The 12,031-nt window shown below is 50.8% G+C and overlaps 1 pseudogene; it reads right to left on the bottom strand.

Moving 5' to 3' along the window:
- The window catches only part of LOC141938240 (hydrocephalus-inducing protein homolog), a 118,663-nt pseudogene extending 108,522 nt beyond the window's left edge, over positions 1-10,141 (bottom strand).
- Positions 10,142-12,031: the final 1,890 nt, after the last annotated feature.

Raw genomic sequence — 12,031 nt, 5'->3', positions numbered from 1 at the left:
TGTGGGCTCAAGGGGACAGTCAAGTCAAAGAGGACGAGAGTAGGGAGACAGGATGTGTGCAAGGGTTGTGCTTTTGTGTTGTAGCTTTTGTGGGAGACAGACAAGCTTTGTGGGTCAAGAACAGCAGGACTAATGATGGGCATTTCTGGAGGGTTGTGTGCCTTCAGAGCTCTCGGCAAATGTCAGCCAGTTTGTCTGCTGCCCTGCAAATGCTGCTTGCTTGGAAGGAGAAATCCGACTGTCCCAAGTGAATCCTTCTCCTCAGCTGCTTTTCAGCTCACTTTGCCAGAGAGACTGAAAAAAGGGCTTCCCTTACGTGCAGGGACTGTGGATTGCACAGAGATACAGCCCAGCAAGCTTGAAAGCATGGAGGGGCCAGTCCAACCTCCCCAGGGCCCTCTCCCAAGTTCAGGGCAGGGAGGGACCAGTGTGTCCAACGAGACAGAAAAGCTCTCTGAGCTGTGGAGAGGAAGGAAGCTAAGCCCAGGGATCGAAGCTGCCATTATAGACTCAGATGTCCTGTCTGAAGGGAGGTTGGCTACCTCATCTGCTGCCTCTGCCTGGGGAAGGAGGGCTTGCAAAGTGGTGGAGGAGGGAGCTGTGTTCTGCCAGCAGCTGGAGCCTCCCAGAGTCAGCCTGCAAAGCTGTCACTGCTCTTGCTCGTGGAGAAGAAGTGTTACTGACAAGCTGGCTTCCTGACCAGTCTCCTTGCTGGGCTGGTTACCCAGATCTGCTCCATAAGGAGGTTCATCAGTTCCCCTGCAGCCCAGCTATTCCTTGGGACGGTTTGATGTAGCTGGCTTGGTTAATACCAGATGTATTTTTAATGAGATATCATTTGTAAAAGGAGTTCCCAGTGCTGGTGAGACCAGACAGGGAAAAACAAAGTTTCCAAACAGGTTTGGAAACCTCTGTCTTCTAGTCATAGGAAAATTAAACAGAAGCCATCTTTCTGCATTCAGCCCAGCGACGTACTGTGAACCTGTCTGGGAGAAATCAGCATCCAGTTCCTGATTAAAAAGGTGGGAGCAACAGCCAGGGAGGGTTAAAAGAAGGTATGTGCCTTGAGGCTGTGCTAAAGGGAAACCCTAGATATTTGTTTCTCAGTCAGAAGTTCAGCTGATGGATGCCTCTAGAAGGTCCTGGTGCCTGGGCATAATTTTACTTGCCCTGCTCTGTTTTTCTTTAGAGATGGAAGATGCTGAAGGCTGAAGGCATCAGCTGGGTGCTTGGTGCCCTTCCATTTCGCTCTTCAAGGGTTTTAGGTGGGTGGCCAAGGCCGGAGGCAGGCAGCTGTAACCTGGCTGCAGATGTGCCGGGCATCGAAGCCCACAGCAAATGGGGAGTGTGACACCTCGTGTCTTCTGTGGGACAGGACCCTGCTTGTAGGCAGTTACTGGAGAAAATCTGATGCATAATAGACTTACACCTTAATTCTGCTGTGCAATATCATCTGCATCACAGTTCTATCCACCAAGCTGAGATGCTTTTTTCTCTGCCTTTCAGGACTGCTGTAGGCACATACTTTAAGGAATGCTGATCTAGCCAACATGCTGTAAGGATATGGAGAAGGTAAAGTTTGTCAGTAAAACTTTTTGTTCCCATCGAGTTAGTCTGGTAAAAGATACCATTTTCTACTAAGAAAGTTTATTCTGTATGTTGTGAAAAACACTAGGCTGCTCAGAGAGGCTGATGACAGAGAGGATAGCTAAGCCTCTCTGCAGCATTCACAGCACCGTGTTGAATGTGAGCTGTTTGCTTGTCCTTGTGACTTTGCCTTTTCCCAAATCTGTATTGCTGGACTGGCCTGGCAGGTAGGAAAGTTGAGTCCCTGTGAGATCAAACACCTTGCCTGGTCCCTGGCAGAGCTGTGATGAGATGAGTGCAAATTTGTGACCTTCAGTGTCACCCTTGGTCCATCTTAGGTGTTGCCTCTGTCGTGGGGGGGATTTTTTTTCTATCTATAGGAAAGAGGAAAAAGTTTTGGGTTGGTTCGGGAAATGGGGAAGGTTTCTTCTCTGGCCTAGTTGCCCTGGAAGTTCCCGTGCAGTTTTGTAAGGGAAAGTGTCAGGGCTGTGTCTGTGGTGGAGCTCACGGGGGATGCTCTGGGCATAGCAATGAAGCAAACACCTTGGAGGGAAGGGTGGTGGATATATGTACCTTCTCTTATGCTCTTGCTTACAGGACATCACCTGGGTCTGCTGAGGCTTCCTGGAGTGCTTAAATACTTGAACTAGAGGCTGTGGGATAGGAGTGTGATTCCCACAGGCCCTGCCGGGGATCCCAGCTCAGGTACCGGGACTTTGCTGCTGGGTTTGCTGGTGCCTGGAGGCAGAGATGTGCTGGAGAGGCTTGAGACATGGTGGCTGTTCCAGCCAGCACCCCGCTCCTCACTGTTTGCAGGGACAGGATGGTCCCGGACATGGCACAGTCCTCACATGTTGTCTTTCCTGATTGCAGATGAATTTCTTCCTGACAAAGGATCTCTTATTTACCAAGATTTCATCTGCTCCTGCTGTTTACTGCCCACCTGAAATCCTCCTTGTCTCCTGCTGGCCTTGTTGTTGTCCTTCCAGGAGCAGCCAGTTGTGCCTCTGCCGCAGTGGGGCGAGGGATGGAGTCGGATGGGGTCAGTGGTTGGCAGCTGACAGCTGCTTTTAGTTTCCATCTGTTCCCCTCTTCCCTTTTAATGAGATCGGGTGCCAGGATGCACTAGGAAGACTTTTCAGTGTGAGAGGAAGTCACAAGTGGGGTACTCAGATCCCTGTTTTCATCCTTGGCAGAGAGAGGCTGCTCAAACCAAACCTGCACCCTCTTGAGCTGCTCCTATAACAGACCTGGTAATGGGAAGCAAAAGCTCTGCCGTGAGGCTGACAGCTCCGGCTTGGGTGGATCTGTCCTGCAACGCTGAGCCTTGAAACTCGGAGATGTTTGTGCTGGTGGTCACTGAAATGCAAACATGGCTGATTCTGGACCCACTGGGGTGCCTATCTTTTAATTTTTTATCCTCCTTTTTTTTTTTTTTTTTTTTTTTTTTAATGTGGCTACTGTCTTGTCTTCTAAAATCCCAGCTGTTTTCAATGATATCAGTGGCTTGGCAGATTCATTCTTTCAGGCCTTTGGTGCTCCCTGCACAGACCGATCAGCATTTCTGATGAACCAGTCTGATTTCACGAGTGGCTCCACTCCTGCTTTGTGTTTTGAAGGGTTTTCCCCTCTGCTTTTGAGGCCGTGTGCTTATTACAGAGCTGTTTTTTCACGAGTGGGAAGGTTTCTCTCAAGGAGAATCTGCAGATGTTTGGGGCTGGTTTTGTTGCTGGCTCTTTGATTCATGGTAGTTCTTGGGATGTGTGAAGGGTGGGAAGAGGTTCAAAGGAAGAACCTGAGGAGCTCGTTTAACAGTTCAGCTTGGACGATCTCTATGTGGAAAATGAAAACTTGCCCTTCTGCTCCCACTGCCAGGATGTGACGTGCTGGGAGTCAGCATGGAGACCTCGATCACGTCAAAGCTGTGGAGTCTGACAGTACTTCCACGGCAGAGAGCAGAGGCTCTTTTGTGGGGTGCACTAGGTGCCCTGTTTAAAAATCATAAAGCCCTGGCTCAGGTTCCAGTCCAGGACTGCCTCTGTGTGGCTGTTCTTTAACAAAATGCCCATTTTTTTTTGGCAAAAGACTTTTGGATACAAATGCAGTCAAATATTTGACAAATCCAGCAATTGCTTTGGGATTTTGCTTGAGTTCAAACTCAGCAGTTGTGGCTGTTGCATGGTTGTATTAAGCCTCTGAAGGCAACTGCCCAGAGCAGGTAAAACTACATTCCACTTTGCCTTTTTTCTTGATGCCTGTTCACATTGTAACTTCCTCGCCCAGCAGAGCTGGTGCCTTCAGGCTGCCCCAGCACCTCTTGGCACAGCCCGTGTGCTGCAGGGAGCTGCACCCGCTGGCCTGGCAGTGGCAAGGAGACCAGTTTGTCCCTTCAGTGCTTCACAAGGCATAAAGAAAGCAAGTTGCTCCTTTCCCAGCACTGCTTCTGAACACGCTGTGGTGCTTTGTAGCTGCCGTGACTGTGCCTGGGGCTCCTGTGGGCTGAGGCTGAAATGCATGTCACGGGCTGGGTTTGTCCCTTCCCTGTGTCCCACTTACAGCTCTTGTTTTTTCTAATCTTCCTCTCCTTTGCTTCAAATCACAGAAACAGATGTTGGTGTTTGAAAGCGCCCTGCAGGAGAGGTACTGGACCTGCTGGGGCTTTGGATGACTGATTTGCTGTGAAACCAGGAGCCAAGGAGACCCGTCCCACTGCAAATGGAGCTGCCAAGTGATGCCAGAAGCTGCAAATGCAAACCAAGCTGTGGTGGACCAGGTAAAGCACATTGTTTTTTTTTCTTGTCCTGGAGAAGTTGGAGGGAAGGACCACTTGTGGTATTTAGCATGGTCCTTGGAGCTGACCATGGAATGATCTTGCTGGGCTGTGGGTGCTCAGGTATTGCCATGGTTTTAAATGCATGAGATGTCCAGTGGTAGAGAGTTGCCATGTGCTTGGGCTCTGAAGGAGGCTCTGTGCCCTCCTTGGGTGGAGGAGAGGAGGGCCTGGTGCTCCCCAGCCTGTGGTGCCCCATGGCACAGGGTGGGATGGAGAATGCCCTGGCAGGACCCTGCCAGCTGAGGAGAAGAGCTGGGTGTGGAGGAGGAGAGACTGACCCCTGCTCTGCCTCTGTGACTGTGAAAGGCCACTAAGCCCTGCCCCTACAGTGCACTGGTACTGCAGTGTGTTTCTGCCCTCAATATGGTGGGGACTTAGGTGTCTTTTAGCTGCCAGAGGGAACACAAGGCCAGGAGAGTTGGGATTAAGGTAGAGTGAGCCCCAGAACAACTATCGAAGCATCCTGTAACTGTGTAGGTGATCAGTGCCCTTGACAACTGTCCACTTTCTTGTTTAGGCTGAGATGCCTAAGGGCAGTACCCTGCTGAGTCAGGCCTGAACCTCCATCCAGAATCGACCCATCTTCCTGTGGCGTTGTCTCCTGGCAGTCACAGCCTCACAGTTACTGCCTTGCTGACCTCCATGTCAGAGATTCCCCTTGAGCTGTGATTAACTTGTTGAGGCTTGTAAATTTTCTTCTGCATTTACACAAAGACAGCTGGCTGGATTAAATGGTTTCGTAGTATTACAGAAAAGGAAAACCTAGGAGGCATTACATTTGTTGGGGCCAAGGACTTTGATTTGTTTCAAAAAGTAGTGGGGAAAAATGAGTTTACTCTTTTTGGATTTCGTGGTTGCACCGCTAATGTCAGGGTGTGCAAAATGTAGACATTTGAGATATTGTCTTCATTTAGAAAAGGAGTAGAGAACCAGCTCAGGGTTTGGAAGTGAGATGTAAAATAAACAGAAAGTGAGGAAAAAAATTGATTCCGAACATGGGAATAGAAAGGGAGAAAGCAAACCCAGGGCTGTGTGTTGAGGTGTGTGCTACCAAAAAAATCAATGTTCTCCCCTGCAATGTGGGATTGCATTGCTCAGGGGAAGGCAGGAGAAACATGTCTGAAAGGAGCCAACTTTATTTCCCTTCTTTCTCAGAAGAAAACAAGTACAAACCCTGCTTGGATTAGAGAGGATTATGGACTGCCCATTTGGGAATTCATGTTTGGGACTTCGTGACGATGCAGCTGGGTAAGTGATCTCACTGCAGTTATTTGGTAGGAAACCTTTTGATAGCATCTAAAACGGTTTGAGTGTTGCAGTCAGTCCCTTCGTTGAGCGCTGGAGTTCTTCCTTCATGGGTTAAAACGGGGGAAGGGAATGCTCCCATGGATGGTGTAAGCTGTCTGTGCCAGCACTGCCCTCCTCTCCCTTGGTCCTCACTGCAGCCCTTGTCTTTGTCTTTGCTGCAGCTCCATGTCCTCTGCAAGACACCAGCTGTGCCCAGTTACTCTGTGGGTTCGATCTGGTGAGTGCAGCACTGATGCCAGGAAAGACGTTTCTGATGTGCCTGTGTCACCCCCCAGGGGCTCTGGTCCTGGTGTCCAGAAGCTGGGCAGTGCCTGTGCTGGGGCTTTGTCTCGGAGTCTGCAGCAGGGCTGTGGGGGGATGCAGGCTGATGGTGCCCTGTGTCCTTCTGGCACTGCAGCAAGAGAGAGGTTAATAATGCCACACACCTGCTGCTGGCCTTGGCTGTACTCTCGTGTGTTTCTGCAGGAGGATGAGAGCTGTCAGTGGCATTTCCCAGGGGATGGGGGAAGGATTTTCAGCCCTGTAGAGCAGCTCCCTGCGTGAACCAACAGTTCCCTGTGCCTCTGAAGAGAGCAGGGCCAGCAGCCTGCTTTGGTCAGACCCTGCTAGGATGGAGGAGGGTGGCTTGTGTGAAGTGCTGAGGGGGCTGGCTTGCTTCTGTGCTGGGCTGTGTGCCAGTGTGATCCCCGCTCCATGCCCTGGGCTGCTCCACATGTGTCCTCTTGGAGTCAGAAATGCAGGCAGCCAGCTGAGAGCCAAGTGTGAGCTGGGAGTGATGGCTCCAAGCTGAGCTTACTGGTAACAGTTGGATATTGTGCAGGAAAGCAGAGGGGAGCTCATGGGGCAGAGGGAGTGTTGGCAAGGGAAGAGGGGCTTGTTGGTCCCTGAGGGAGCAGAGGTGGGTATGTCCAACCCCAGGAATGGAGAGGGGGCAGCGATATAAACCCCGTCCCTCCTCTGACTCCATGGTCCTGAGCATCTACGGTGGTGAAATTTCAGCTTCTGGGCTCTCTTTTTGAAAGCGTGGGTCTCCCCTAGGGGTAGTGGCTGATGCTTCCTTTTGTGGCTGGCTTGCAAGCCTTCTTGGAACCGATAAGCCCAGTCATTGGGAAGAAGCCCGGAAGAGACTTGGTCCTCCTTCAACTTCCCTGTCTCAGCTGCACCCGTGTACCTGGGCAGGGAGCTCTGTGAGAGGGGGGATTGTCTGAGGAGTTTTCCATCTCCAGGCATGGTGAGGCCCAGGACTGGGTCAGAGAGCGGAGCAGGGTCAGCAAGGGACTGGCTGTAGCCGCTGCCCCGTGCCGGGGTAATGCACCCAGGGCTGCAGCTGTGCTGGAGCTTGGCGGGTGTGCTGGAGGCAGTTTCAGGACCTGCTTGCTGTGCTCACTGGGGGCTTTGGGCGTTGAGCATCCCTGTCCCCTCTGCCTCCGTGTCCCGGAGATGCCCGCCTCCCCCCACCCCCGGCACATCACCGCTGTTGCCATGGCAGTTTGGGGGCCAGCCAGGATGCCCAGTTGCCCTGGAAATGGGGGCAACAGCCTGTCTGGCATTGGGGATCCTCCCGTGAGTGTGTCCCCGTGGCCCTTGCGGAGTGAGAGAGGTGAGGGATCCTGGGGTGGGGGGGGTGGCTGTGTCCCCTCCCCGACCGAAAGCCGAAGGGTGGCTCTGGGTGCCGGTGCTGCCAGGAGGCTCACCCATGGGCAGGGGGGTCTTGGGAGCGAGGCTGAGCAGGGACCGGGGCTGCGGGGGAACTCGGGGGGGGTGGTGACACCCCCTGCCCCATGCCACAGGGCTGGGGGCATCCCTTGTGCAAGAGTGGGGTGCCTGGGGCAGGGTGGTGCCCGGGGCAGGGGGCCCACGGTCCTGCCCAACCTCTGCTGGCCGTGGGCTGTGCTCACCCTCCTGTGGGATCTGTGTCCCTGCACGGCAGCCGCTGGTCTGGGGAAGGTCTGAGGGGGGAGGTTGCCCCCGGAGCACAGGGCAGGGGGGGCTCTTGTGCTGGGCGAGAGGCACCTGGAGGATGAAGCACTTTCCCTGTCAGGGGCTGGGAGCTGGAGCCTCTTCTCCCCCCAAGCGGAGCTGGGCAGGGAGCAAGCTTTGCTGCCAGAGAGAGAAAGTGCCGGCCTGTCTCCCTTTCTTCCCTGGGGCTGCGGCTGTGAGTGCACCCGGGCTGTGGGTGAAACGTGGAGGGAGGGGGGCTGCCTGCCTTGCCGCCGCTGGCCTTGCCTCCACCATCCCCTGTGCAGAGAAGGTGAGTGAGCGGCTGTGTGGTGTTTGGCTGCCGGCCGGGTTTAAACAACAATATGGCCAAAATGAAAAAAAAATACTGACCAAAGTCAATCATCTTGTGATCCTATAAATAGCAATCCTGAGTAAGACCCTTTGAGCTCTCCAGGATCACAGCAGGCTGTGACCCAGTATCTCTGAGTTGAGATGCCTCTCAGGGTAGATATCACGAGGATTTCAAATAATAGATTTCTTGAAGATTTCAAAGGAAGATTTCCAAGATCATCTGCTGATAGATGCCAGTGAAGATAAAGGGTTCAACGATCGTCTGCTGACAAATGCTGATGATGGAGAATAGTGAGTAGTTCACTACAATCAGATTTCTCCAAAGTTTCAAAGATCGTTTGGTACCAATAATTTACTATCATAGGTTAAATTCTGTATCTGTGTGTGTGTGTGTTTGTGTTTGCACATTCGATTTAGGAAACTTCATAGTGTTGATTATAACAAATTCTGTTAAATCACTCTGATAATTGGTTGATGATTAAATATTGTTAAAAATCATTCAATCTAATCTTGTGGTTTACCGTAACAGTGTGAAGTGCTAAGGCTTGGACAATAAGCCCAAGCCAGAGTTGACCTATAGATGAATCCTGTACATTTTATAACTGATAACCATTGTGCTAATAGGTATTATACTAAGTTATAGCAAACCAACTATTCTGATGTAAAAGGTGGGAATACTGAAGCCTGAGCAACAGGCCCTGAACTGAAACTGCTAACTCCGTGTGTAGTCATTAGTGAAATATGCATAGAAGACGTAGCTTAAACATCATAAAACATGTCTATGTTGAATGTATCCTTATATTTCTTTATGTGTGAGCAAATAACAAGGCCACAGAAACAGTTGTCTGGCCTTGTGACCTTGCTCATAAATTAACTAGATAAGCAGGGAAACTCCCTTAGCTTCTCCCTTAAGCCCTGGCCAGGCTCTGGGGGGGAACCTAATGTGAGATGAAAACCAGATATTTCCGCTTAAAACAAAGGTGCCAGCTATTCTGGCTTACTGATTTTTAGGTATATAAGGCTGGGCCCGCTCACAGCGACTTTGGAAGCCTCACCTACGGGTGGACGCACCGCGTAGGATTTCCCACTTGCAGGGAAAGGTTCTCCAAACCCTCGCTGTAACCGGGGCTCCCCAGCGACTGCGGATCTGGATGATGGTAACGTATGCAAGTGGTGATGGATCTTTCTTAATCACTGTTCTCTCTCTCAGGTAGTAATGATTTGATGCATTACCCTGTATTTTCCTATTTGTTTAAGTGCACTGTTCTGTCTTTTCTTACTGTATGTTTTCTGTATTATTCTGTTATATTATTTAGTTATTTCTAGTAAAATACGCCTGCTCTTTTCACTCTGGTGTCTGAGTTCAATTGATATCCCTGATCAGCAAAACACAGTGTTAATAAATCTTTAATTACTGCTACCTCAAATTGTGTAGGATCCATAATCACTCGTTCCCCCACAAATTGGTGTAATAAGAGTTACCATTTATATTAATAAGAGTTACCCTTTATATTAATTCCATTAGACATAAACTGTTGACCAAGTCTGCGACTAAGCCTGGATCCAGCCTCACCTAGACGTCTCTCTGAGAAGGAGTTTAGAAAGCAAGGGGGTGTGTTCTGAACTCGAGACTCAACGGGAGGTCTTCCTTACCCTTTGTACCTCTCCCGTTAGGCATAAACCATTGACCAAGTCTGGGATTAAGATTGAATCTAGCTGCATCTAAGCTCCATCAGGAGTTTAGAAAGCAAGGGGGTCCATTCTGAACTTTGTGACTGAACAGGAGGGTCTCCCTTACCTTTTTACGTTTCTGGTCTCTGTGTAAATAATTTTAAATAAATTCTAACTTGATTTTCCTTTGTATGTTTCTTCCATGTAGTAAGTCATAGAGTGAACGTTGCCATAGAACTTTGCAAAGGCACACTTTTATAACATCACATTAAAATCACTTTTTGCTAATACCTTCCATAGTGTCTCTTCAAGTGATCTAAAACACCCACCCACAACACACCTGCCCGGGACCCCAAGGGCCCTGGGCACCCCCTGCCAGGCGGTGGCCTGGGCCAGCTGGCAGGTGACAGTGTGGACCTGGGCAGGCTCATGGGACACCGGCAGCACCATGACAGAGGGCAGCACTCAGGCAGGGATCAGCGGTGACATGGCTGGGGTGGTGAGGCTCCCGCCAGGCACCTCTGATGCCGTCAGCAGCTGGATAGGGAACCTCTCTGCAGGGGGAAGTGAAGAGGGGTGATGGGGTGAGAGCCTGGCAGGCAGAGCTGGCGGGGGAGTTCCCTGGAGAGCAGGAGCCTGAGGAGGAGCGGGAGCCTGCTGCTGTACCTACCATGGTGGTTGGGCAGTGCGGGGTCTGTTTGGGGCAAACAGGGTTTTGGGAGTCTGGCCCCATGGCGATCATCCCACCAGCACCTGCTTCAGCCAGCCTTACAGGGTTTTGCTTCTTCACACCACAACTCCCATCTCAGCGGTTCCCGATCCTGCTGAGTTCCTGTCTCCAATGAATCTTTCCCATCCCCACAATGGTTTCCCATGTCAATGATGATTTCTCAGCCCCGTGATGGTTTCCTATCCCAACAGTCTCCCCAGATCTGCAATCTCCCATCGCAAGCATGATTTTTTTGGGGGAGGTGAATTTTGTGTCCAAGGGGAAGGGATGGGGCCGGCACCAGTGGCCCTGCAATGCCGACGTGTGTGTGCTGCCCCATCCTGCCCCAACCGTGGGGATGAGCGGGGGGTTGGGGTGCTTTTGGGTTGGTGTTGTCCTCTTCCTCTCCACTCCCAACTGCGGTAGAACTGGTGCTGGTACCGCTACTGTGTGGCCATGATGGGGAGCTGTCACCAAAATTTGGCAACTGGCTCGTGCTGACCAAGGACAGAGGCTGGGACACAACATACAGGATTACAAAGGGAATTCTTTTATTCATGCCCATGCATGTGCAATTTCAGACACAAATGCAGCTGCAGATGCCATTCCGGCTGCAGATACCACTGCAGATGCAAATACTACTCCAGATGGAACTACAGAAAGGATTTGCACTGCGGACACCACTGCAGATGCGTTATCAATGCAGATACAGTTACAGGTACAGCTACAGGTCCAGGCACCATTAGAGAGACAGATACTGGCACTATCAGAAATACAGGCACTGGCTCCATCACCTGTGTCAATATAATTACAGACACAGACTCACACTGAATTGCAGATACAGTTGCAGATGAGGCACAAAATAGCTACAATTCCAGATGCAGTTTAGGATACAAGTACAATCACAGATACAAGGACACATTCAACCAGACAAGCAGCGGCAGATACAGCAAGTGACACCATGACTGACTGAGGTACCGTGAGACAGAGGAGCCGTTACACATAAAGGCACTGACACAAATACAGCACCAGCACAGAGCTGTGCTGCCACAGGCAGAGGTAACTAACGGGTAACTGCACGAACAGCCACCGACAGAGATAGGGATGAGGATATAGAGATGGATACAAATACAGTGACAGACGTTGGTACAACTCCAGAGATGGGCACAATTACACATTGTTCTTCCTCTACGCAGGCAAAGGAAGAGCTATAGATATGGGCACTGGAACACACTCAGATGCAATTGCTGACACAGATACAGTCGGAGGTACAGAAACAATTACACATACATGTTATAAATGCAGAGGCAGAGCCAGAAAATAACTTTTAAAAATTTATTGCAATAAGAACAAGTAAAACAAAAAGGCTCGGTACTCCGGTGAGCCGGGGGGGGGTTTCCACTCCGCACCGACGGACACCAGGTGGAGCTGTGCCACCCCCCTTATAGTCTACCTTCATGCATATTCACAACATGGGCGTAATTCTCCCCAAAAGGTTTCCACCTCCTGGCTGCGCAAGCGCAATAGAGTTTCTTGAACCTTCCCCTGTCTGCACATGCACAGTAGAGCCTCTCGAACTTTCCCAGGTCTTTCTGGTGTTGCTAGGGACTTCTGACAGGGTCCCTCCAGTA

The sequence above is a fragment of the Strix uralensis genome, chromosome Z (assembly GCF_047716275.1).
Source record: "Strix uralensis isolate ZFMK-TIS-50842 chromosome Z, bStrUra1, whole genome shotgun sequence".
NCBI classification, from domain to species: domain Eukaryota; kingdom Metazoa; phylum Chordata; class Aves; order Strigiformes; family Strigidae; genus Strix; species Strix uralensis.
This window is presented reverse-complemented; position numbering and strand designations above follow the sequence as displayed.